The following is a 23170-nucleotide window of genomic DNA, read 5'->3' as shown; positions in this document are numbered from 1 at the left end:
AGAGCTAAGTGTCATCAGTGTGCACTGATGGCACTTCAGCCCAAACCTTCTGATGACCTCTCCCAGTGCTTTCATGTAGATGCTAAAAAGCATGGGGGACAAAATAGAGCTCTGCAGAACTCCATGGTGCAAAGGCCATTGCACAGAGCAATAGTCCCCCAGCACCACCATCTGGAGGCAATCAGCCAAGTAGGAAAAGAACCGCTGCAAAACAGTGCCCCCAACTCCCAACCTAGGCAACCTCTCCAGAGGGACACCATGGTCAACGATATTGAAAGCATGCCTTCATTTGCATGATTTTATTTTGGTTACACAATTTGAGTTTTAATCCAGAACAAAGACAATTCTTGCATCTTTCCTATTGCTTGTGGATAAAGATAATTGATGGAATAACTATAGTTCAGGTAAGAAACATGCACATAAGCACATGCAGACGTGTTAGAGTGTGTGTGCAGAAAGCATCAGTATCATACAACTTCTATTTTGCTCTTGTGTTTTTGTTTAGTCACAAAGTCATGCCCAGCCCATCACGACCCCATGGACAACATTCCTCCAGACTTTCCTGTCTTCCACCATCCCTCGGAGTCCACCCAAGCCCACACCCACTGCCCCAGAAACTCCATCTAGCCACCTCATTCTCTGCTGTCCCTTTCTTCTTTTGCCATCTATCGTTCCCGGTATCAGGGTCTTCTCCAGTGAGTTGTTCTTTCTCATTAGGTGGCCAAAGTATTTGAGTTTCATCTTCAGTATCTGGCCTTCTAAAGAGCAGTCAGAGTTGATTGCCTTTAAGATTGCCTGGTTTGATATCTTTCCAGGTCTTGTGTATGAAGAGCAAATATATAATACATTTATTGATTTATTGATTTATTTATTCCTAATTTATAGGGCACTGAATAGCCTGACAGTGCTCCTCAAGTGGCTAACAACATTTTGAAAAACAGGCCAACAGTAGAATTGTAAGTACAGGGAGAAAGTGTGTGTGGGGGGGGTGAAACCTGTTGGTAGCAGAGTGAGCTCTTATAATCAGATGGTAAAATTAGGTTTTTAAATATTTGCAAAAGAGAACAGTTTTTGCCTGGCACTGAAATGAAAGTGGTGACAGTGCGAAGTGGACCTCTTTAGGAAGCCCATTACAAAATAAATATATTTTGGAATATATATTGAAATATATTTAAATGAGCATTCAAATATATTCATTTGAAGGTCAAATAAATGTATATTGGGCAGTATCTTAAACTATGCAGGGACTGGGTTTATTCTTCTTACAGAAGAACCTTCAAGGGATATAGGAACAGATTCTGAGTCAGAAGAGGAGGAAAGACAAGAATCTGCAGCTGAAATGCCAAGGCTGGAGAACTCAGTGATTAAGGAGGCAGTGGTTAAGAATTAGTCAATTTCAAATACTACGGAAAGGCTTAGTGGACATGCTAATGAGGAGGAGAGCAGACAAGCATCTTAATCCCAGAGTACAGTGTCAAGTAAAGAGGGCAGACCTGTTCAGAAAGGTCAGATGCTCTCAGTGATTAGCCTTTAAGCAGGAAGATCCCTCTTGAAGGATTTTGAAGGTGTGTTTAGTCCTCAGTTTGGAATCAACTTCTTATCTTTAAATCAGTTCTCACTAATGGCCAGTATTCTAAGTGTACTTGTTTCCTTGGTTATTGACTTCTGTAATACTTAAAAAGCCATTGGCTAGGCTTTCTTGAAAAGAGGCAGAGAAGAATAGCCATGGCATATTACCATTGTATCTATGCTGGTTCTTTTTTGCAACCAGAAAAGACCTCCTATGCAACAGGAATAGCACTTTCAAAAATAACCCCTGAAATGAGTGCCAGCCTTTGCTTCCAGAATGGAGAATGACTGACTTGCCCTGTTCTGGAAATGAGCCATCCCCGCCCCCCGCCCCCAGATGTTTCTGAAAGCACAATTTCTCTCTGCAGTAGCAATCAGACAACAGCATAAGATACAGCCCCGTGAATGTGCATGGAGTATGCATGCTCAGGGATCACATTGACATCTCCCTGAATTGTAGAGCATCTGTTTGAATAAGCTGTCTCCTGGGACTGAGATACTGGTGCCCAGGTGTTCTACCACTGAGGTAGACAATGCAGTCCAGCTTCAGGCCGCACCATGCCACTTGCTGCCGGATACCTTCTCAATTCACACTGGGCTATCAGCAAAGAGCAATTCGTTGCAGAGGTGGTACCTTTAAGCCACTGTGGCTAAGGTGGCCCACCACTTCCAGCACACCCAGTACTATTTGCAATAGTACCGGGCACACATGCCTGTAACATAAGGGGATAGATTCATCTTAGTTAAGACAGCAAGAATCTATGGGTGGACCCTTCTTCTCTGAGTTAACATGCTAAGCCCATACCTTGCTATGCTATCATCCCAATTCTCCTGGGAAAGAATGGGAAAGCCTAATGCCTCCTACTTCAAGGCGAGCAGGAAATGACATCTTTCTTAGGATGTGTGTGCATCCCATCAGGAATAAAGGAGAAAATGTAGATTCAGCAGACTCTATAAAATGTAGAAAAAGAACACAAACATGAATATGACACCAAAGTCAAGCAATAGGAAAGGGATGAGTTAGGGATTCTCAACTTGCCTTTGTGAATCATTCAAGGAATCCTATAACAAATGCACTGCAGATGGTTTTTTCAGCTTTAGAGCAAAAGAATAGTGTGAGTTTGAGCAGATACAGGTCTGCAAAAAGAAAAGAAAAGGTGTACAAAAATAAGCAAAGGGTTCTGGTACCTTTTCTACAAGAAAGGTTAAAGATGTTGGACTTTTCAATTAAAGCAACTAATATACAGTTCTGGGGAAGTCAATGCATTTTAAATGGTGTGTAAGAGAGGATTCTTTCTGTGTGTCTTTCTTCCTCTTTCATATCATACGAGAGAACCCAGGTAAGTGGTATAGGATTGCAGGGTTAGTGCCTATTGTACCCTGCACAGACTCAGGCTTTTGAATAAGGCAAAGCATATTTTTGTCCTGAGTGGCTCTGTTCACATTAAAGCTGAGGTGGAATGGAGAATGCACTGATCAAGGGCTGGTCAAATGTGAATCCAGGCTTGTGGCAGAGGCCATAGCTAACTTGAGGTGTATATTCCTAGAGTGCAGAAGGCCCAGCATGTGCATTTAAAAAGATCTTCTCCCAGAAAGCTACTAATACTAGTACTGGGATCTTATCCCAGAAAGCTACTACTAATAATAGACAATACCAAGCTAGATGGATCATTGCCCCAAATGACAAGCCTTTAGTTAGAATTATCCATGGCAGAGCACATGCATCCATGTGAGCTACTACCACTGAAGTTTTGTCCTTCAGAAGATGCAGCTTGTGATGCAAGGGTGAGAAAAGCTGTACCTATTGAGATTCTTTCTATTCCTTCTTACTGAAGTGACCAGACCTCTGGACCATCTGGTCAGGAATAAAAAGTTTTCTTGTCCCAGTCTGTATTAAAAGCAGTGCCTGAACAGCATCCTCCATCAGGCCAAACACACCATTGCATGAGGGGTGTGACCTTGCCTTTAGGCAAGCTTCCCCGTCCGATACCTCCAGATGTTTTGGACTGCAATTCCCAGGATTCCTAACCTTTGGGCATGCTGACCGGGAAGCATCAAAAGAACACCAGGCTGGGGAAAGATCCTTTTTTGTTGAGAAATCCACATGTATGAGAGATGAAAGCACTTTTGAGCCAGAGATTTGTGTTTCTAAAGAGAATTATATTTGTCCAGAAATTAAACGTCACTTGCCTTTCTTTAGCAATCTTTTAAAATGGCTCAGTCATGCCAGTTAGCATTCCCTAACAGAGAGCCCTGCTCATTCTATGAAGATTTAGGCAGTGAGAAAGTTCGCATTATCCTTTCCTTGTTGCTTCTTGGACAATGAAACTTGGAATCATGGATTTAAAGTTGTCTTTTCTTAATATCTTTTTCATACACATGATTAATTTAACCAAACCAAATTTACACAGATGGAAATGTTCCATTTTTAGTTTCTTATCTAAAATGGGCATCATTCTCCCTATTTTGGTAAACTATTTTTAATTCCAATTCTGTTTCCTATAGGCTTCTTTTTATATGAGAGGAAGAGAGCTATTTGTACACATGACACAAGTAGCTGACTGATTATGACAATAAAGAAAATAAGTAAATGGAAGTTCCTAGGAATCAGAAACATTTTCTGGACTGTTTCATTGTTCACAGATCGTTGACTCTTGGCTCCTCTGATTACTTTGTTCTTAACATCATTAATCAGTGATGGGAGATGCCAAGGATCAGTTCACTGAAATCCAACAAGCGATTGAAGTACATTTTTTAGCCTTCTATGGATAGCAAACCATCACTTCCAGTTCATCAGAAAATTAAACAAAAGACATTGGAAATGAATCATGGCAACATTCATTTTAATGTCTGTCTTTTATTTTTAGTGGGATGAAAAGTAGGCTGTGAAGTCTTTTACAGGGAAAGAGAAGAGTGCTGTATTATTGAACTCCTAAAGGCAAGTTGTCACCTTACAACAATTTTGTAAGCTGTCCTGAGGATGGTGCAAAGGATAGGATAAAAATGTTTTCAATAAATAAATTAAATAAATAACAATTAGACTGCATCCCCTTTACAGTCCAAAATGTTTACACTGAGAACAACTTGTTGTTCCCATCAGCTTCCTGTACCAGAACCAGGGGACCTCCTCAGAAGAGGAGAACTATTATGTATAAATGTACACAGTAATAGCTGCATGCCAGGAATCTGAATTTCAAGACTAGTATTAAGGGGCAGCATGTTTCCTATTTATTTCCTATGCCAAAGCCCTTTAAAGAGCTGACAAACTCCAACCAAGTAGTCACCTATACTTTTGTTTTAATATGTACATATGCACAAACAACCATGAAAAAACACACCCTTGTATGCACTTCTTTTATGTACTGTATTATTTGCATTGTTATTCTTTCAATAGAAACTGAGTTCCTGCTTACAGTGTTTTATTGTAGATGTTCCACAGGCATATCACTGATAGACTGAGAATTTAATCAGTGAATATGCTGTTTCTTTTGTGACCTTGCTATATATGTAATTAGTCTTTTTGTTGCCATTATTTTTTTTTATTTTACTTCAACATAAAATGAAAATGTCATGACTCCTGTTGCTGACCCAAGTATATCTTAGGCTTTAGTGGGGTCAGAGGAAATGAACAGGCCTCCTGAGGTTACCAGCCAGGAGTTGTCCTACTTAAGGACTCTGAAGATTCCAAGATCTACTAGACCCTGTCTGATCTCACCTTCTGATCCTCTATATTAGCCCCTGAAGCAGAGTCAGAAGACGGTTCAGATCTGAAGGCACACTTCCTGTCTGACAGTACAAGATCTCCTTTCAGTGTGCCCTGTTCAGGAGGAGGAAACTAGAACCTTGACATTCCCTGGATCAAGAAGATACTTCAACAGAGAAGGTGGCAGTTATAAAACTGATCAATTAATACTAGCCATTGTTGATGTAATTTCTCATCTAGTTCAGCTCTGTGGGAACTTTTTGGACAGCTCCTTTGCTCTTAAGCAGAGTTGGGCAATTTGTAGCCTGCCAGATGTTTTTTGCTTGAACACCCATTATCTATCACCATTGACTCTATGGGCTGAGACTAATGGGAATTGTGTGTCAAAACATTTGGAAGGCCACATGTTGCATACCCCATCTCTTGAGGAAGAGAAATGGGAGGTGACTCTAACCCACTTCAGCTAATTGGGGCTTCACTGTGTGCAGGTCACCTGCCAGTCCATATCACAGATGTGGGACATTGTTAGACTAACACAAATTTTGCAGATTTAGGGGTCTGTGCAAGATAGTCACTGAAAAGATATACTTGGCATCGTTGGAAAGATTCCTCCACTTCCTGTGTAAAGTCCAAGTATTGCATTGAGAACCTGAACAGCTGCCATTTGGACACAATCTGAAACACTTCAGATATTTCTTATTTTCATGCCTCATCTCAATATATAATAATTTTATTGTAAGTGTATGAGCTGTGGACATTTTTTTATTCCTAAGAAACCCATGTATCACACATTGTGGAAGTCAATACTCATTGGGAAGCAGGCCACATGGTATAGAATATTCAAATGCTATGTTTGCAGATATGGGAATCACTCCTGGAAGCCTTGCCTGGGAAATACAATGGGAGAATTAGCATTATGTCAGAGGTTCCTAAATGTTTTATACTAAAGAGTCTTGCCAGCAAATGTTCACCTTTGTTAGAGATGCATGCCAAGTGTACGGAAGAAATCAGGAGTTTGGCATGGACCTGACACTGAGACATTCAAGGAGAGAGCTGGGATTTGGACAGAGGATTTTCTGCATGGATTGAAAGCCAATTAGAAGTAGGATACAGTTGCTTGTCATCGCCAGGGATAGGAAAAAAGGAATCTATATGAAAACGTAACTCTCAATTTAAAAGTAAATTGCAGCATAACTGGAACCTAACATTTCTCCACTAGGTGGCTAAGCAGACAATAAACCCCAAGTGATGTGGAATTACCCTTTATGGAAGAAAAGGTGAGAATTAAGTGAAGAATGTGGTCCTATTGGAATCCAATCGGCTGAGAGAAACCCCAGATAGCAATGTTTATTTAGAGATGGTTCTTATAGGACTTCTTATCTGCTGCACTTTTATATTTCTCTTCCAGGATAGATAACATCAACAAGAATAACACTACCTGGATCAGAAGTTGGCAACCTTTGGGGGAGGGATGAGCACATTTGACCATTTGAGGATTTGCCTTGTGCACCACCAGGGCATGGTGCAAGCAGACTGCCCAAAATGTAGCGTGCAAGCTAGGGGAGGGGAACTGAACAGTAACACACTAAACAGCCCCTTTGAACTCACCATTTCCAGTACCAAAAGAAACAGCAATCCCAACAGACAGGAAGAAAAAGTGTAATGTTTAAAAAATAAAAAGGGGTGTAGAAGGGGTAGGTGCCCTGAGAAAAGTGCTCAGGGATGCATTGGTGCCCATAGTCACCTTGTCACCTACGCCTCAATTAGAAGCACCTGTACCAGCTGCTTTATTCACACGTTGCTATATGAGCTATAGTACTATAAAGTTGCAGAACTACCAAGAGATAGTCAATTGTTTAAGGTTTAGCATTCCTGATCTCACCTATAACATCCAGAAAGGATGCACAAATTGAAATCACAAATTGTGATTTTTTAAAACCTACTTTTACATTTATGTACTATCCTGTTTGCAGAAAGGCACCACAATGGTGCATATTCTGTTGTTAACATATTATTACTCATTTTGCTCTAATTGTTCATGAAATTGTTTTGTTACATCTATTTGTATTATCATTCTGATCTGGGAGAATCCAGTCTGTTAACTCCCTAAAAGTGATTTGGTGTGTGTAGGTGCTTGTATAAGACCTCCAGTTTGGCACAGAGTGTAGAAATAGCATGTGGTTCCTACGCACCAGGCACAAAGGGAAGGAAGAAGCTCATGGCACATATTAAGGGTGTATTTACTCTGCACATGATAATTTAGTAGGAGTGCTGAGAAATCTCCATCAGAGGTCTCTGCCTTTCTCCTTCAGACAATTACAGGGTTTTCTGAAGTGAGCAAATGATGACAAAAGTCTGATCACAGAAATACATTTCTGTTTACAAATAGTGTGGATAAGAATTCTATTCAAAGTGATCTCCTAAAACATGTGAAGAAAAGAGAGCCTCACTCTAAAATATAGCTTGGAATTTAGCATTTTACATGACTTACCCAAAGCACCATTTAACTGGAGCATTCAGTTCTGGCACTTTCAGATTTGGTTATACAGCGGTTGATCAAGAATTAATTTGCTCTGAGAGGTCAGCTGTATTATATTTCATTGGCTTGTCTGATGGCCAAGCTGCAGAGTCACCCCATGAAAGAAACAGCTCTTGAAAAAGAAAGAAAAAGAAAAAAGTGCAAAGCTCTGCATAAATCCTTTTCTCTTTTGAATGCTTATAGGCCCATGCAGTGTGCTGCATGCTGACTGCATATGTCAACCTCTCGTTCTAAAAGATTAATCTCCCATTAGCCAGTATGTTGTTAAGCCTTTTGGGGAATTCTTGTGAGTACCTTTGGCTGACAAAGCACTATTTTCACTCAACATTCAATATTTCATGCGGTGGCTTGTGAACCACAGGTGTCCAGCTGCATACAGTAATTTGGAATAGAGATTTTAATGGAAGTGGTTTAGCAGCACACAGTATGGAACTTCTGCCAGGATTTAAAATGTCCCAGGTGGCTAGATACATTTGTCATTACTGTGTTTTAATCATCCTAATTATCTGGGGTCTTATATTTTACCATAATGACATGAGATTTCTCTCTCCCAACTTCTCACTTCAGGATCATATCATACATTATATGAAATATAAATGGTTAATGTCTGTAGATTGTACCCAATTATGGTTTTGCTTTAGAAGAAAGGGTTTCAGCTTGTGTACACCAGGTGATCTGATTTTCACCCATTCCCACCATAGCTTCACTCACACACACTCTTCTTGTGGGAATACCCTCTGTACCAGCATAGGATACCTGCAAACTTCTGTGGTATGTAAGGGGGATTGGATTGACAAAAGTCAGTTGTCTGGACCAACACAAGTGGCAGCACTTCCCTCTAGGGAAGCCACCAGTGGATACAATCCATCTAGTGTAACAATAATGATAGAACTTTGATAAACTTGTCATACATTCTTGAAGCACTTTATGTAAAAACCTCACAAGAAACCTTTAAAGTTATCTGGTATCATCATCATCATCATCATCCACAAGGTACAGACTGGGACTGAGGCTCACCTGATTGAGCAGCTAAAGACATGAACTGAGTGCATAGGAGAAATACTTCAGGGTTGGGACACCTGATTTGCTTGCAGAGGGTCACAAGTACAATCCTCAGCATCTCAGGTAGGACTAAGAAGGAAGGAGAGGTACTGCCAGACCATGTGGGCAATATTGGGCCAGGTGAACCAATGCTGTGATTCAGTATAAGGCAGCTTTCTATGTGGCACATGTTACGAAAGGGAAGAGAGAGGATCTTAATGCAAGACTGCTATTTTTGGTGGCTATCCTTTGCTTGTAATATGCAGTTTTGCTATAATCCATCCAAGCAATTCATGGCTGACTTGAGATTAATTGCTCATTCACTTGACCAATACGACATACTCACTAGTCCTATTCTGCATGCTGTTCTGAGGAATAGTAAGCGTGCAAGGGTGGAGAAATGAGTTTTAGCTCCAGCATTTCCAGTCACCATACTTGTTGTCCAGTATATGTTGAGAGTGAACTTCTACAACAGCAAGACATCTGGATCTGTCTAGAATTCCAATTTTGCAGTGCTCTATTAATTCAATTACCAGTAATTTTTATATATACCTGTAATAGGTATAGGTCTACTTATACCCCCTCTCCCCTCTCCGTGCGTGTGTGCGTGCGCATGCTCGCACGCACACACATCTGTAACAGATCTGCTCTTTGAATTACTAGGTTAAATATGCATGCATTTCTGATGATCTAAAATGGATAATTTGTGCTTAATCATTCCCTGATCTAACAATGTATCTGGAACTCACTTAAGTGTCTGCATGTATTTATATATTCCTTGGCAGGTGAAATCTATGAAAGCCAAGTCATCAGGATGTACTTCATCTATGTTACATTCATAAATCAGCTGTATCAAACTAAATGACTCTTCTTGTTTCCAATGTAGAAAAAGGCATGGATTTGTGATTCAGTGGCACAATAGGAAAGCAGGATATCTGTAGCACACTCATGCAGTCAGAAACAGTGGCAGACCCAGAATATATTTCACTGCTGAACAGATATGCCAAGTGAGTGGTTAAGAGGTATTATACACTCAGCCTAGAGTTTGGAGAGAGGAGAGATTCAAGTCAAACCCAGAACTGGTGTACCCCTGGCTGAGAAACTGGACCAGGTTCTAGTTTTCTTTATTCAGAAACTCACAGATGCCTTCCCAAAACCCAATTAGCCTGAAGAGGCAAGTACCCTCTGCTCCACCATATGTGCCCAATAGGAAGAGTATCAGATGGGCTGCCACTTAAAGAAGGAGACCTGTTGAGGCTGCCCTTTAAGAAATGACATTCCTCAAGCATGAGGGAAGAGCTTGGGAGAATCAGAGCAGATGGAAGAAGGACATAGTCCTGTCCATAGTCCTGTCTTGCTTCCTTGATCAAAATCAGAGCAATCTGCCCTACCTTCAGGCTACTGTAATGACTCGAAGTAAGTGGCTGGGGAGAGGCAGTGAGGGGAAATATGGGTAAAGGGATAGCTCAGCAATCTCTCTTACCTGTTTCACACACACACAACCACACACATTTATATATCGGTTCAGCATGACTTGTCTTCCAACACAATCACTGCCATTTCTAGTTAGACCCACAGTCAACATCATTTCCGTCCAAATCAGCATTTGGTTTCTGTTCTAGGAACTATCACACAATGTGCCACTGAATAGGTTCCTAATTGAACGTAAGCTAGGTTACCACAGAACCCCAAATGTAAAATTTAAAAGCTTAATTCAACCACATTGCGTGCTGACAATTGTCACCCTTCCCAGATATGATCACTACAGTCCAGGCTGTTAGGTGCTAGGCCAGCTTTCCCCAACACAGCTGCCTGGAGGATGCTATGTGTTGTAGTCCAATTCTTCTGGATGACAATAGGTCTTCTGGATGACAAAACAGAAAAGCTGTTTGAGAAAATAACCTTTGTCCCACTGAAAAAAATTAGAAAAAGTATTTTCAGTAAACTATTGAAGTAAGTAAACTATTACAAGGACTTATAGCTCAATAGTTTAGAAAATCTGCTTCTGGTTCTGTTATTTTACAGTTTGGAGGAGAAGAATAATAGATAAGAAGAGAAGAATAAAAGAAGAATAATAGATAAGAAAATTCAGGTGATATGTTGAGAAAAAATGACACTGACTTGTATAGTATCCATACTTATGCTAATTGATATATATAGATACAAATTGAACAATAATTATTGTAATTTAAATAGAAGGCAACATATCTGTCTATTGTTGATGTTGATTTATATTTATAGATGAAGATATAAAAATAAGGGCAATTATTTAAAAAAGAAAAATGATATCACTCACCAGAGTGGGAAGACATCACTTTCTTTTGGTTCTTTTTTAAACTGGATTTGGAATGGACTACCTGAAAACAGAGGACAGCTTCAAAATAGAGAACTGTCCTTTGTAAAACAGAACACATGATCATCCTGTCATCTGTCATAGCCCTTGAAATTTCACTGCCTCCTGAAACTGTTAGTGTCCAAGAATTCACCCCTACTCACCAGTGGATGGAACAAGCTTGTCCATCTTGTCTGATCCTTTCTTCCCCAGCAAGGGCTGTAGTACCTGAAAGAGTAAAGCAATGCCATCACCTGGAGTATGAGAGTCAGTGCTGCATAGTGGTTAGAGTGTTGGTCTGGGACTCAGGAGGTCTGGGTCCTAGACCCCACTCAGTCGTGGAGCTCACTAGCTGACTTTGGGCCAGTCATATAATCTCAATCTAACCTACCTCACAGGGTTGTTGTTGTGTGGATAAAATGCAGAAGAGAAGAGCCTTGCCAGCTGCCTTGAGTTCTCTGCAAGAGAAAGAAAGGCAGGATATGAATGCAACATAATAATAATACTATTCAGAAATGTGTTTTCCTTCTATCCTGGCGGACTATAAGTGGCCTAAGGGACAAGCAGCTTTTGAAACTGCCCTGCTGCAGTGAAGTCAGGAAATAAAGCTTCCCACATGCATCCACACAATTCTTTCATGCTGCATGTTTCCGTTTTTGGATCTTGCTATAGAATTTTACTGGAAATGGCCTGAGAGTTATCTAAGTCTTAAAATATCTTTTTTCTCTTTTCACTTTTCATAAATAATCTCAATGCAAATGGGATGAAGGTAAATAGATATAATTCTAAAAAACTGTATTTCGAAAAAGAAAAGAAAAACTTCTCATCTTTTAAGCAATTTATTTTACAGTTTAAATCAAGGCACAGAGCTGCTTTTAAGCAGACTTTAAATCTGCCTCAATGGAAAAGTTATTTCAAGGTTTAAAAATACCTTTCTCATTATATATGTACTAAATATATTCTTCCAGGCTCATATATTATTTCTGAGTTTGTTTTCCCAAGAGACCTACAACTAAATGAAGTCTATGGATGCAGTTGTACGGTTTGCATTTCATACTACACAAGGTTCATGTCGGACCTGGTCTGCAAACCATCAAACATTCCTGCCCTCCAATGTCACTCATGATCTGTGGCATCAGACCCGGGGGATGATTCACATGGGTTTGCTGGATCAGTTGTTGCTAGGAAACTTACAGATACAGGTTACAGTAATGGCTTCTACAGAATCTGATCTCAAAGCATTTCCTTCCTGTAGCATTTTATTACCACTTCAGGATCTGGCCGGTCAAATAAGTCTATTTCACTGTATCACATACACTCTGTATATAAGTACTAGCTGTAACATTATCTCTTCTGATATAAATATCAGTTTATGAGGCATTTCAGATTCAGGTGTCTTCCAGCCCCTGGATCTTGGCTCAGTCACAGTCCAATGTGTTTCCCAGAGCAGAGAATAAAAGTCAGCCAGTCTCTGTTCTATTAATTGGACCTATACTTGTTTGCTTGCTGTGGCTGAATGAAAGCCCCATAGGTTTCATTGCCTTTTTTGCAAATTACTTTATAATGTAACCCACTCAAGCAAATACAATGTGTTTGATCAGAATATTTTATTTAAATATGCTAACAACCAGATTGCCCTTTCTTCTAGAGAAAATGTAGGTCATGTCAGATTTGCTTTCTCTTCAGCTGTAGGATTGTCTGAGCTGCATATGGAGATGCAGGCTGTTTCTTTAATAGCACTGGCAGAGGTTTTAGCAATGGGCTTTGTGGTGTTTATATGACTTGGCTTCTTCACGGCTGATTGTTTTAGTAAACCTTGACTTGAATTCTTCAGATGCCTATGGCATGGACTAGCTGGAGGGTCACCAACTTTGCTTCTGGCTGGGTCCTCATCTGCGCTGTTGGGAAGTAGAAATTAAGCAGATTAAGCTTTTAGCAGCATACAAAAATGAGAATAAAAAAGCTCTGCTGGAGAATTTTCACCTTTCCACATTGCTATTAATGGTGCAGGAATTCAGCTGAAAATGTTGACAACAGTGTTTGCTCTGCAGATTTGATTGGAACCATGCACAACACAGCAGCATTCCCAAAGGGATGTAAACAGGTGTTTAAAGATGTATCTCCCTCACATCTACACATATGTGGGAAAATCCTTCAACAATGTTGACCCCAGGAAAATGTCTTAAATCAGATCATTGCTCCATCTAGATCGGTACTGTCTGGTTCAGCCTTCCCCAGTCTGGTGTCCTTCAGATCAGAGCTCCCACTCAAGCTCATCTCAATGGCCATGTAGGGAGTTCCAGGCCAACACATCTGGAGGGTACCAGCTGGGCAAGGCTAGTCTATATGGACTGGCAGTCTGTGGCTGACCCAAGTCACCCAGTGAGTGGGGACTAAAACCCAGATCTCCTGAGCTACAGCCCCACGCTACAGCACACTGGCTCTCAACACATGCTGGTACCCAGCTTTGTTAACTACTGTTCCTACTGTTAACTACTGTTTCTCCCTGTTTGGGTTCAGGTGTATTAGAATTCTCTGTGTTTCACCACACACAGAGAGAAAGAGTTTTCTAGGTCTCTCTATATTTCATTTCTGAGTGGGGAGATGGGAGCATATATAAATATATATATATATACAGATACATGAACACTGAGTGTTAATGACTGCATCCAGTCCATCTCTTCCTATTTACCTATCTACATAGTCAGTGTTTGCTAAGTAGGAACTGAATGGGCTAATTCAAGGTTGTTTAACGTTAAACAATCCAGAGTTCCTGAGTTTGGATGTTGTAATGTTAATCCACGAACAAGGTATTTCAGGGTGGTTGATTAGAAGTGGAAGGAACAAGTAAACAGGGTGCTTATCCAACACCTGCTCAGCAATCACAATTCCTGGATTAAAAAATTCTAAACAATTGACCTTTTGAAGCCTGATGTATAATTTATTTTAAAAGCTGAACTGTAGTTTATCTCATTTCATCCACTTAACTCTTCATCCTTTAACAAGCATTTATCTAACTGCCACTGTCATTCTTTGCTTTAATTATTATTACATCTGAGCATGATGTGCATTTTGCCATTTTTTTGTCCCAGAGGGTTAAGACAGACCTCTTTGCAGGGAGCTTTAAAGACCTCTTTCATCATTCAGGGGCCAGGCACAGTTAGCCAGGTGCTTTTATTTTATTCTTGGCCATGTCTTTTTTATTGTCTTTTTATCGTCTTTTATGCTATTTAAATTAGTTTTAATGGGGGGGGGGTGTTAATGTTGTTATCTTGTTAATGTTTTTCTCTATTGTATTATATTGTGTTTTAATTTGTTGTAAACTACTCAAACTGCTTTGACTATAGGTGGTATAGAAATAAAATAAATTATAATAACAAAATAATTCAATGTAAATGTCTTGAACTTCTTTAACAAAAGGAATAAAAAAATTAAGCCTTGCCTATGATAAATATGGATCCAAATGGAATGTACAATATTCTTCAGAATGATGCAAATACTTCCACATCTTTATTCAATCCCCTTGCTTTAAGTCTTGCATAACCAATTCCTTTGTTTTAAGTCTTATTTTGGATAGCATATGCATAGTATTAATAGGGGGCCCTGTCCTATCCAAATACAGGTTAATGATTCTTTAAAATGTCCCTGCCACACACACACACACAGACACACACTCACTCAAGATTCCTCCTTGTGAGAAAGAGCCCAATTTCTGGATCATCTCCATTGCACGGCGGGCCCAGTGCCCCTTATGAGCAGGGGGAGGAACGGTATTTCTGTTGAGGGAGAGAGACATGGCTAGATCTTACACCTATCCCTTCTGTTTCTTCCAGATGGTTTCTGGCTGATTCACTAGTTTGCCTTTGGGTCTTGTGGTGCTACTATTGAATGCTATGTCAGTCCAAACAACATCTCCCTTACCCAGTGGGATAAGAGATCTGTTCCAGTGTACATGACTGAGATCTGGGTGGGGAAATAGAACAGGTTAGTTTCTCCAAGCCTTGCTCTCCTGGGTACTTAATGCAGTACCAACTTGAAGATTTGGGGGGCGGGGCAGGTTGCTGTGGTCTCTTGGAATTCTCCCCCTCTAGGCTTCTTGTCCATTTGAAAACTGACCTTGAGTGTTCATACCTTGTGTTGGGTCAGACCACAAGGGGTCTGGACTTGGTGCACTTGGCCCGATTAAACACAACAAGAGGGAAAGAATCTAAGTTTTATTCTCAAGAATAGTTCAATCACAGCAAAAGGGCAACCAACCCAGAATGCCTGCTACAGTTCCTTTTTATACCTTTGATGATCAGACTGCAATGGCAGACACTCATTGGATTGAAATTTCCACTGCGGTTGCTAATTGATACATTTGAATTCTGATGGTTCCTCCTCTTTCCTGGGAGGCTGGGTTGCTGGAGCTTAGAGTACCAAGAGATTTCACAGTGTCTGCCTCTGTGACATGGCTCTGATCACTTCAGCATTACAGGAGACATGACTAGCCTGCTGCATTTAATGCCGGCCAGCCAGGTATGTCCTATGGTAGACATCAGAGAACAGTGAGCGATTCTGCTGATGTACTGCCCCCTGCTATACTTCAGTTTTCCTGCCTGAGCTGGTGCAGGTTGCTTTGGATTTGGTATCTTTGAGCCCCAGAATGATGACTCTGGGGAATTTCAACTTCTGTGCTGAGGCTGCCAGATCCAGGATGGCTTGGGAGTTCATCAGCCCGACGCATGTAAGAGGGCAGACATTCAAATTGGCTTTCTTGACTGGGCAGGAAGATGATGTCTGAAGATGGGGGAATTACCATTTATTCCATTGTCATGGTTGGATCACTTCCTCCTGAGGTTTAGATTCTCAGATGCTTTCCTTCTGCAAGGCTAGGAAGCTATTAAAATAGCCTTCCCATGGAGGCCAATGGATTTCAATGGATTCCAGAGGGCTCTGAAAGATTTTCCTGCAGGCTTGGCTGGTGTTCCTGTTGAAGCCCACATTACTTTTGAACACAAAGATGACAGATGCTGCAGATCTTATCACACCCAAGCACCCTCTCCCACTGATCTGAACTTGGCCAGTTCCTTGGTATACATTTGTGGGCAATTAAGTCAGAAGGGAGACAGCTGGAATGCAGGTGAATCTGACCTAGCACAGATTCCAGGTCATTATACTGCCTACTCTGAGGTTGTGGGGTGGCAAAGAGGAAGTTCTTTTTCACCACCATTGCATTTTCTTGTGTCATCCAGGGGAAATGTTCTAAGTGGCCCATGGTCTGTTGCAATCTGGACCCTTGGTAGCATACTGTGACAAGTTTGCATGATGTTTTACGATAAAGTCACTCAGATTTGTCATGAATTGGACACCGCAATTGATGGATGTCTTTTAATGGGACAGAGACAGGCTCTGTATGAGCCTGTGGATTTTCTTGGATCTCCTGGCACCATCAGCTGTGGTTTTCTTCTCCACAGGCTGTTTGGATTGGGAGTTGCAGCCAGTGCAATGGAACAGTTCCACTCTTACTTGAATGAGCAATTCCAGGAGGTGGTGCTGAAAGATGCTCTGTGCCTTGGCAACTATGATATGGGCTTCCACAGGACGCTGTTCTACCCCGCATGCTGTTCGACATCTGCATGAAACCACTGAAGAGTTATCTGGAAGGGTGGACTGAGGCGTCATCAACATGGGATGACATTCAGTTCTACCTTTCCTTTTCCCCAAAACCAGTGGAGGCAGTGACCATTCTGAATCAATGCCTCAGCACAGCAATGGACTGGATGGAGGCCAATAAAGTGAAGCTGAGTCTGGACAAGACAGAGGTACTGTTAGTAGATGGTTTGTTTGCTTGGATGAGTGATATTCAACCACTTTTGGAGGAGTGCACTCTGACTTTGGAGGTGCTCTTGGATCCAGCACTGAAACTAGAGACGCAGTGGCACGAAGCACCTTTCGTCAGCTAATCCAGCTACAGTTCTCCAGGCTCTTGGGAACTTTCTGCCTGAACTGCAATATGCAATATGCTATAAGTGGGACTGACTTTAAAAATGGTCCAGAAACTTCAGCTGGTCCAAAATTGAGCAGTATGTTTGCTAACAGCAACTGGTTGATCGTATTGGGTTAGTATTTTACTATCTGAACTGGCTGCTAGTCCATGCCTGGATCTAATTCAAAGTGCTGGCATTAATATTCAAAGCCCTACATGGCTTGAGAAGAGCTTACCTGATGGAGCTATGTATGAGGTTACCCCCCATATATAGCTCCTGAGACTCCAAAATCATTCTCAGTGGCTTTTCTGCAGAAGCCCATAAGAAAGAAAGAGATAAGGACCTTTTCTGCTGTGGAGCCCCAAGTGTGGAATGAACTTCCCAGAGAGGCTCGCCTCATGCCTACATTGTACTGTTTTCTGTGCTTCCTTATTTTCCAAGGAACTGTAGTTTCAGTCTTTGTTGTTTCAAATGCTCATTGTATTTTATATCTTTGTACCACTGGTAGGTTTTATTGTGGCTATTACTGCTATGTTGCAATTTTACACTTTTATAGTGAGCTCTAAGCTGTATTTTGTGGTTGTAATTGCTATGAACTGCCCAGAGGGCTTAACATATTGGGTGATATATAAATATAATAAATATATATGATTCCTAATTTCCATTTCAGGCATAAATGCACCCCATAGTAATTTTAGATTCATATACTAATATTTCAACAAAAATGAATTGACTTTTCTGCTTATTTATTGTGTTCTCAAACAGAATTATCCATGCCCTTGTCTTTCTTTAATAGCAAAATCAGCTGTCCAGCTGAAATACAAACAGGGATGTCCAAGAGGGCAGAGTTCACTCTTCCTGCTTTGTTCTGGATGCTTGTAAGCCTCCAGGTTGGGAGCTTACATGTGTGAAGGTACAAGCAATTAGATTGCACTGATTATGTAGAAGAATCCTGCAAAAGTTGAGAAGATTTTGGAGCTTCTTTTTATGTTCATCACTACTTACCATTAGTAATGGTTTGCCCATTAGTGTGTCCATCATAATCTTATTTTATCTTCTTTTCTGTAATAGAGCTGAGTGTAAATGTTCTAATATTTCTATATCCATTCCTCCCACAATCAACTTTTTCCCACCATACCTAAGCTTCAAAATTCTTTCCTTTATTTTACATGGAACTGATCTATCACATCCTTTAGCCTAGCTACTCTTGAATTCACACTATTCACACTTGAATTCACACTATAAGAAAAGCCATGCTGGATCAGACCAAAGGTCCATTTAGTCCAGCACTCCATACACACAACCGCAAAGCAGCTACCCATGGGATCCCTCAAGCAGGATGGGTGCAAGTCCTCTGTCTACCCAAGCTCTTCAGCTCAGGTAAAGGAGGTAGCACATAGACAGCAAAGCTAGTAGCCGCTGATAGTCTCCTCCCTCATAAAGTTGTCTGATCCCTTTTTAAAGTCATCCAGATTGGTGGTCTTCAGCACTTCCATGGCAGTGAATTCCATAGTTTAACGACACGGTGCATGAAGAAATATTTCCTTTTATCTCTTCTAAACCCTCCACCAGTCAGTTTCATGAGTTGGCCCCTGGTTCAAGTGTTGGAGAAGAAGAAAATGCCTCCCTCTCTACTTTCTCTAAGCCATGTATTATTTTAAACACCTCTATCATGTCTTCCCTTACTTGCCTTTTTTCTAAGTTGAACAGACCCAATTGTTGTTGCTGCTTTTCATGGGGAAGCTGCTCCAGCCCTACGATCATTTTTGTTGCCCATTTCCACTCCAATGTTCTCATGTAGTTGCAATTCTAGATACCCTGTCAATTGCTTTTACAAATAATTAATCAACTGGTCTCTTTCTATTGCTTCAGGGAGTCCCCTTAATTTTAAACTACAATGACAATTTTCATTTTCCATTTCCTCCAGGCTATCAGTTAATTTATGTGCATTGTCCTGTTCTCTCTTATGGATATTTATTTTTCTTTAATCGACTGTTGATGAGCTGTTAACCTTTCATTTAAATCATTCTTTGTGAACTAAGTTATCCACTTTTCCCCCAAGCTCTTTGAAATCAGTAGCTTGGAAATGCTAGCATCTAATTTTACTTCTTTTGCTTCTATTGTTGGGGGGGGGGGGGGGGTTCTCCTTTCGTATGATATACCTCCATTTTATTCTTTGATTTCCAATCTCTATTCCACATTTGTTTATTCAGTGATATCTTCTGATAGCTTAACTATTTCCATTAATATAAAGCTTGGCCTATTTCTTTCTCATCTAAACTACTTTATCAAATATTAGGTGTGGTACCTCTCTATATATGTCCAAATTACTCTATGTTAGCAATTCCACCATAAACTAAATATTAACTCTTGTTTTTCCCTGTTCATTGATTTATAGTTTAATTGGGTCTTGCTCTATCATATCAATGACAACAACTACAGAAAACAATGATAGTATACTGATTCCATGCAATCTCTTAACTGATATAATAGCTTTCATGAAAGGAAGGAAGGAAGGAAGGAAGGAAGGAAGGAAGGAAGGAAGGAAGGAAGGCAGGCAGGACGGACGGACGAACAGCAACAACAGAGAACTTTCTTCACACTCCTCTTCTTTCCCCTCCTGGAAACAGTGGCTAGCATTCACTGACAAACTTCAGTTTTAAGAGAGTAGACTTTTTATGAAGACATACCCTGAAGTATGTCACACAATCTGGCTGATGCAGCAGAGACAAGAGAAAAACAAAACAAACCCGAAGTCCTTCTCCCTTCCCCTCCTGAAAAGAGCAGGCAGGCTCCCTTTCAGGGGCTGCAGTATCAAAGCACCTTCCTTCATGCACTCCCCACGGACCCTGTTTAAAAAGGAAAAAATGCACTCTCTGTGCATTCAGTATATTGCTAGTTTGGTCCTAAGGCACGTGTGACTGATCAAATCTGCATTCCTTAGCAACATCTACATTTAGTGTACTAGTCTATGCTGTGCAAAAGTGCCTCTGGTCACAATGCTGAGAGGCCTGGGGAAAAAACCCTGCAAGGGGAGGGCAATGCCATCCAGAACAGGATGACCCTTTCCCTGGATGAGCCATCCTGCTCATCCCATCTTGTCTCTGGGCTTGGTGTCAGATATTTGTCCATATCAATTATATTACTGGCTTCAAACAGTGAATCAGAACCCACACAGCCTCTCAGAGAGGTGATGGAGAGCAGAGACAGAGTTGGGTGTTATCAGCTTACTGGTGACATGGCACTCAACATCTCCAGGCAACCTCTTCCAACAGTTTTATGTAGATGCTAGATGGTGGGGGCGGGGGGAACCTTGTATGACACTGTAAGCAATAAGTTAATATGACAAGAAGTCTCCCAGAACCACCTTCAGAGATCTACTGCCAAGATGTGGAAGGAAGGAAGGAAGGAAGGAAGGAAGGAAGGAAGGAAGGAAGGAAGGAAGGAAGACCAAAAAGGAATACCTTTTGCCCTTAAGCAAACCCTCAAGCAAAAGTCTGGAAATGTATAGGACCATTCCAGATGGGTGTGTTTGCAAGCATCAGTGCCCCTGATATTATAACCCTTCCAACATTCGACTGGGTGGCATATAGACACCACCTTCAAACTTCTTTGGATATCTTGCCCTATCTGTTGAAGCCTATGTATAACTCCTAGCTAGTTGTACTTTCACACTGATATGCATATCATATGATTTCATTGAGACAGATATGTGCATATGTATGTATACTGAAAAAGCTCAAAAGAAAAAGAAGAAAAAGTACCATATTGGTTTTTTTCCTCAGACGGAAATAGCTAACAAATATGTTCTACAGAGATTGGTAGGACCTGCTCCCATCTAAGTGTGCACAAGTCCACATTCTTCAGGCAAAACATGGTCAGTTCTGGTACAATTCTTATTTTGTTTAATGGCTTAGTACAAAAAAGTTATCTATTTCCTGAGTTAGCTTTTTGGAGCAAGAAAACATATGCATATTTCAAACATTTTACAAGATAAGCCTTCCTAGTGACATAAAGATAAGGTTTCTTAGTTTTGTTTTGGAAATTCTTCAGCATAATAAAGATACGCTGAGTGTAAATCATAAGGAGTATGTTTAATATAGCCCGAACGTGCAAGAAAAGAGCCTTACCTAAACCTAATGCCAAGTGCATAGTTGTGTCCAAGAAAATCAATTTACAAGATTTCACAGAGAAACCTTTGCACTTTTGGATTTCAATAAAAAAGAAGTATTACAGCTCTAGCACATGTGCATCTTAGAATAGAATGGGATCCAGGAGGTGATCAGTAACAAGAGCAAATGGAGCACGATGACCTGCTGTGAGAGTTGCTGCTCCAGCCATCATTTTGTCCACATCACCTCTGCCTGGTAAAGTTGAAAGACAGCAAACTCCTTTGGGAATGAAAAATAATAAATAGGCCCAACAGTGAGGTGTCCATGCCCAAGGTGCTGATGGCCATGTTCCTTGTTCTAGCTCACATGAAATAACACTGAGAAAAATGGAGAAAATATTTGCCACGCTTCACCAGAATGGAACATGCTGAAAATTTGGAAATGAAAATGTAGAGCAGCTTCCCTCTTGTTGTTGTTATTATGTGCTATCAAGTTGTTTTGACTTATGGCAACCCTCCAAAGAGTCTGTCCATGACAGCTCTGCTCAGCTCTTGTAAACTCAAGGCTGTGGCTTCCTTTATGGAATCGATCCATTTCAATTTTTCCCTCCTACAATCCCATTCCAATTTTGTAATATATCATACCTTAGTACTTGCTTAGCTATACCTTTTCTCTCCGCTACTTTAAGGACTTCAGAATTAACAAGCATTCCTGACACTTGAAGCATTGCTACTACACAAAACTGAGAAGCAGCCATAGAATTTGGTATCTCAAGTAATCTTACTCAGGGGGAAGGTGTTTGAAAAGCCCTTACAGATGGCATCTTTCAAAAGGGAGCTGGATTTTGATCTTTGGGCTAAAAATCTGTAACTGGTATGTAACTTGGGAGGTAATGGTGTATTGCTGTACTAGAGGAATAAGGTTTGGAGATGGCTTGCACGCAATACTGGAAGGATCACTCTCATACTTTCTCAGGCATGAACGTCCTTCAATCTTTCCTATTATTTCTCATCCTGTAGGACAACATGTGCTGCAGATCATTGGACTACAACTCCTATCATTCCAAGATAACCTAACCATCTGCAGCCAGCATGGCTAATATAGCATCTCATACACAAATATGTGCATAGCCATTAATCAGAACTTCCCTTTAGAAAGTAATGATTGTGGAACAGAAAAAAATATTCTTTCAATAAGCAAAGAAAAACAGAATGAAAAGCAAAATAGATCATTCTCCTATAAAAGTTTCAGATTTTATTAATGACCAGATCCTTTAAAGTACTACAGTCTAGAGGCAGGAGATAAATTTATTCGGTATGCATTTTAATATGGACTTACCTAATTTTGTACCAAACTGAATTCACTTCGACATTTGTCAAATGGGGTTCTTTGATCAAAATATGAGTACAAAAATGTGTACATTTAGGAAAAGTACACATAGATTGGTTACGTTAGCGAAAATGATAAAATGTATTTTACAAAAATGTGTGCAACAACATGCATATTAGGATTTTTGCTACATATTCCATATATTGGGAGAAATATGCATTAAAATACTTAGAAATTATCATGCATGCTTTTAAACAAAGAATTATCCAAAGAATTCAGGATGAACTGAACAAAATGAGAAACAAAGTAATAAATTGACAGATGCATTTCTCCCTATCAGTGTCCAGGGCAGCTGACTAACAGGGTAAAGGTACCAGGACCCAGGCAGACAGGGTGTGGCAAGAGCAAGTTCAGTACACAGTCCAAGGTCAAGCCAGAGTTCGATATACTAGGCATGTCTGTAGAGATGGGTAGCGTAGTCCAAAGCAAGCCAAGGGTCGGAGAACCGAGGAAGGCAGACCAGTCAGGGAGAGAAAAGGTACAGGCAGGACACAGGAACCATGGAGCAGAGTTTCC

This window comes from Varanus komodoensis, unplaced genomic scaffold, assembly GCF_004798865.1.
Source record: "Varanus komodoensis strain SLA01 unplaced genomic scaffold, ASM479886v1 scaffold1, whole genome shotgun sequence".
In the NCBI taxonomy this organism is placed as follows: Eukaryota; Metazoa; Chordata; class Lepidosauria; order Squamata; family Varanidae; genus Varanus; species Varanus komodoensis.
This window is presented reverse-complemented; position numbering follows the sequence as displayed.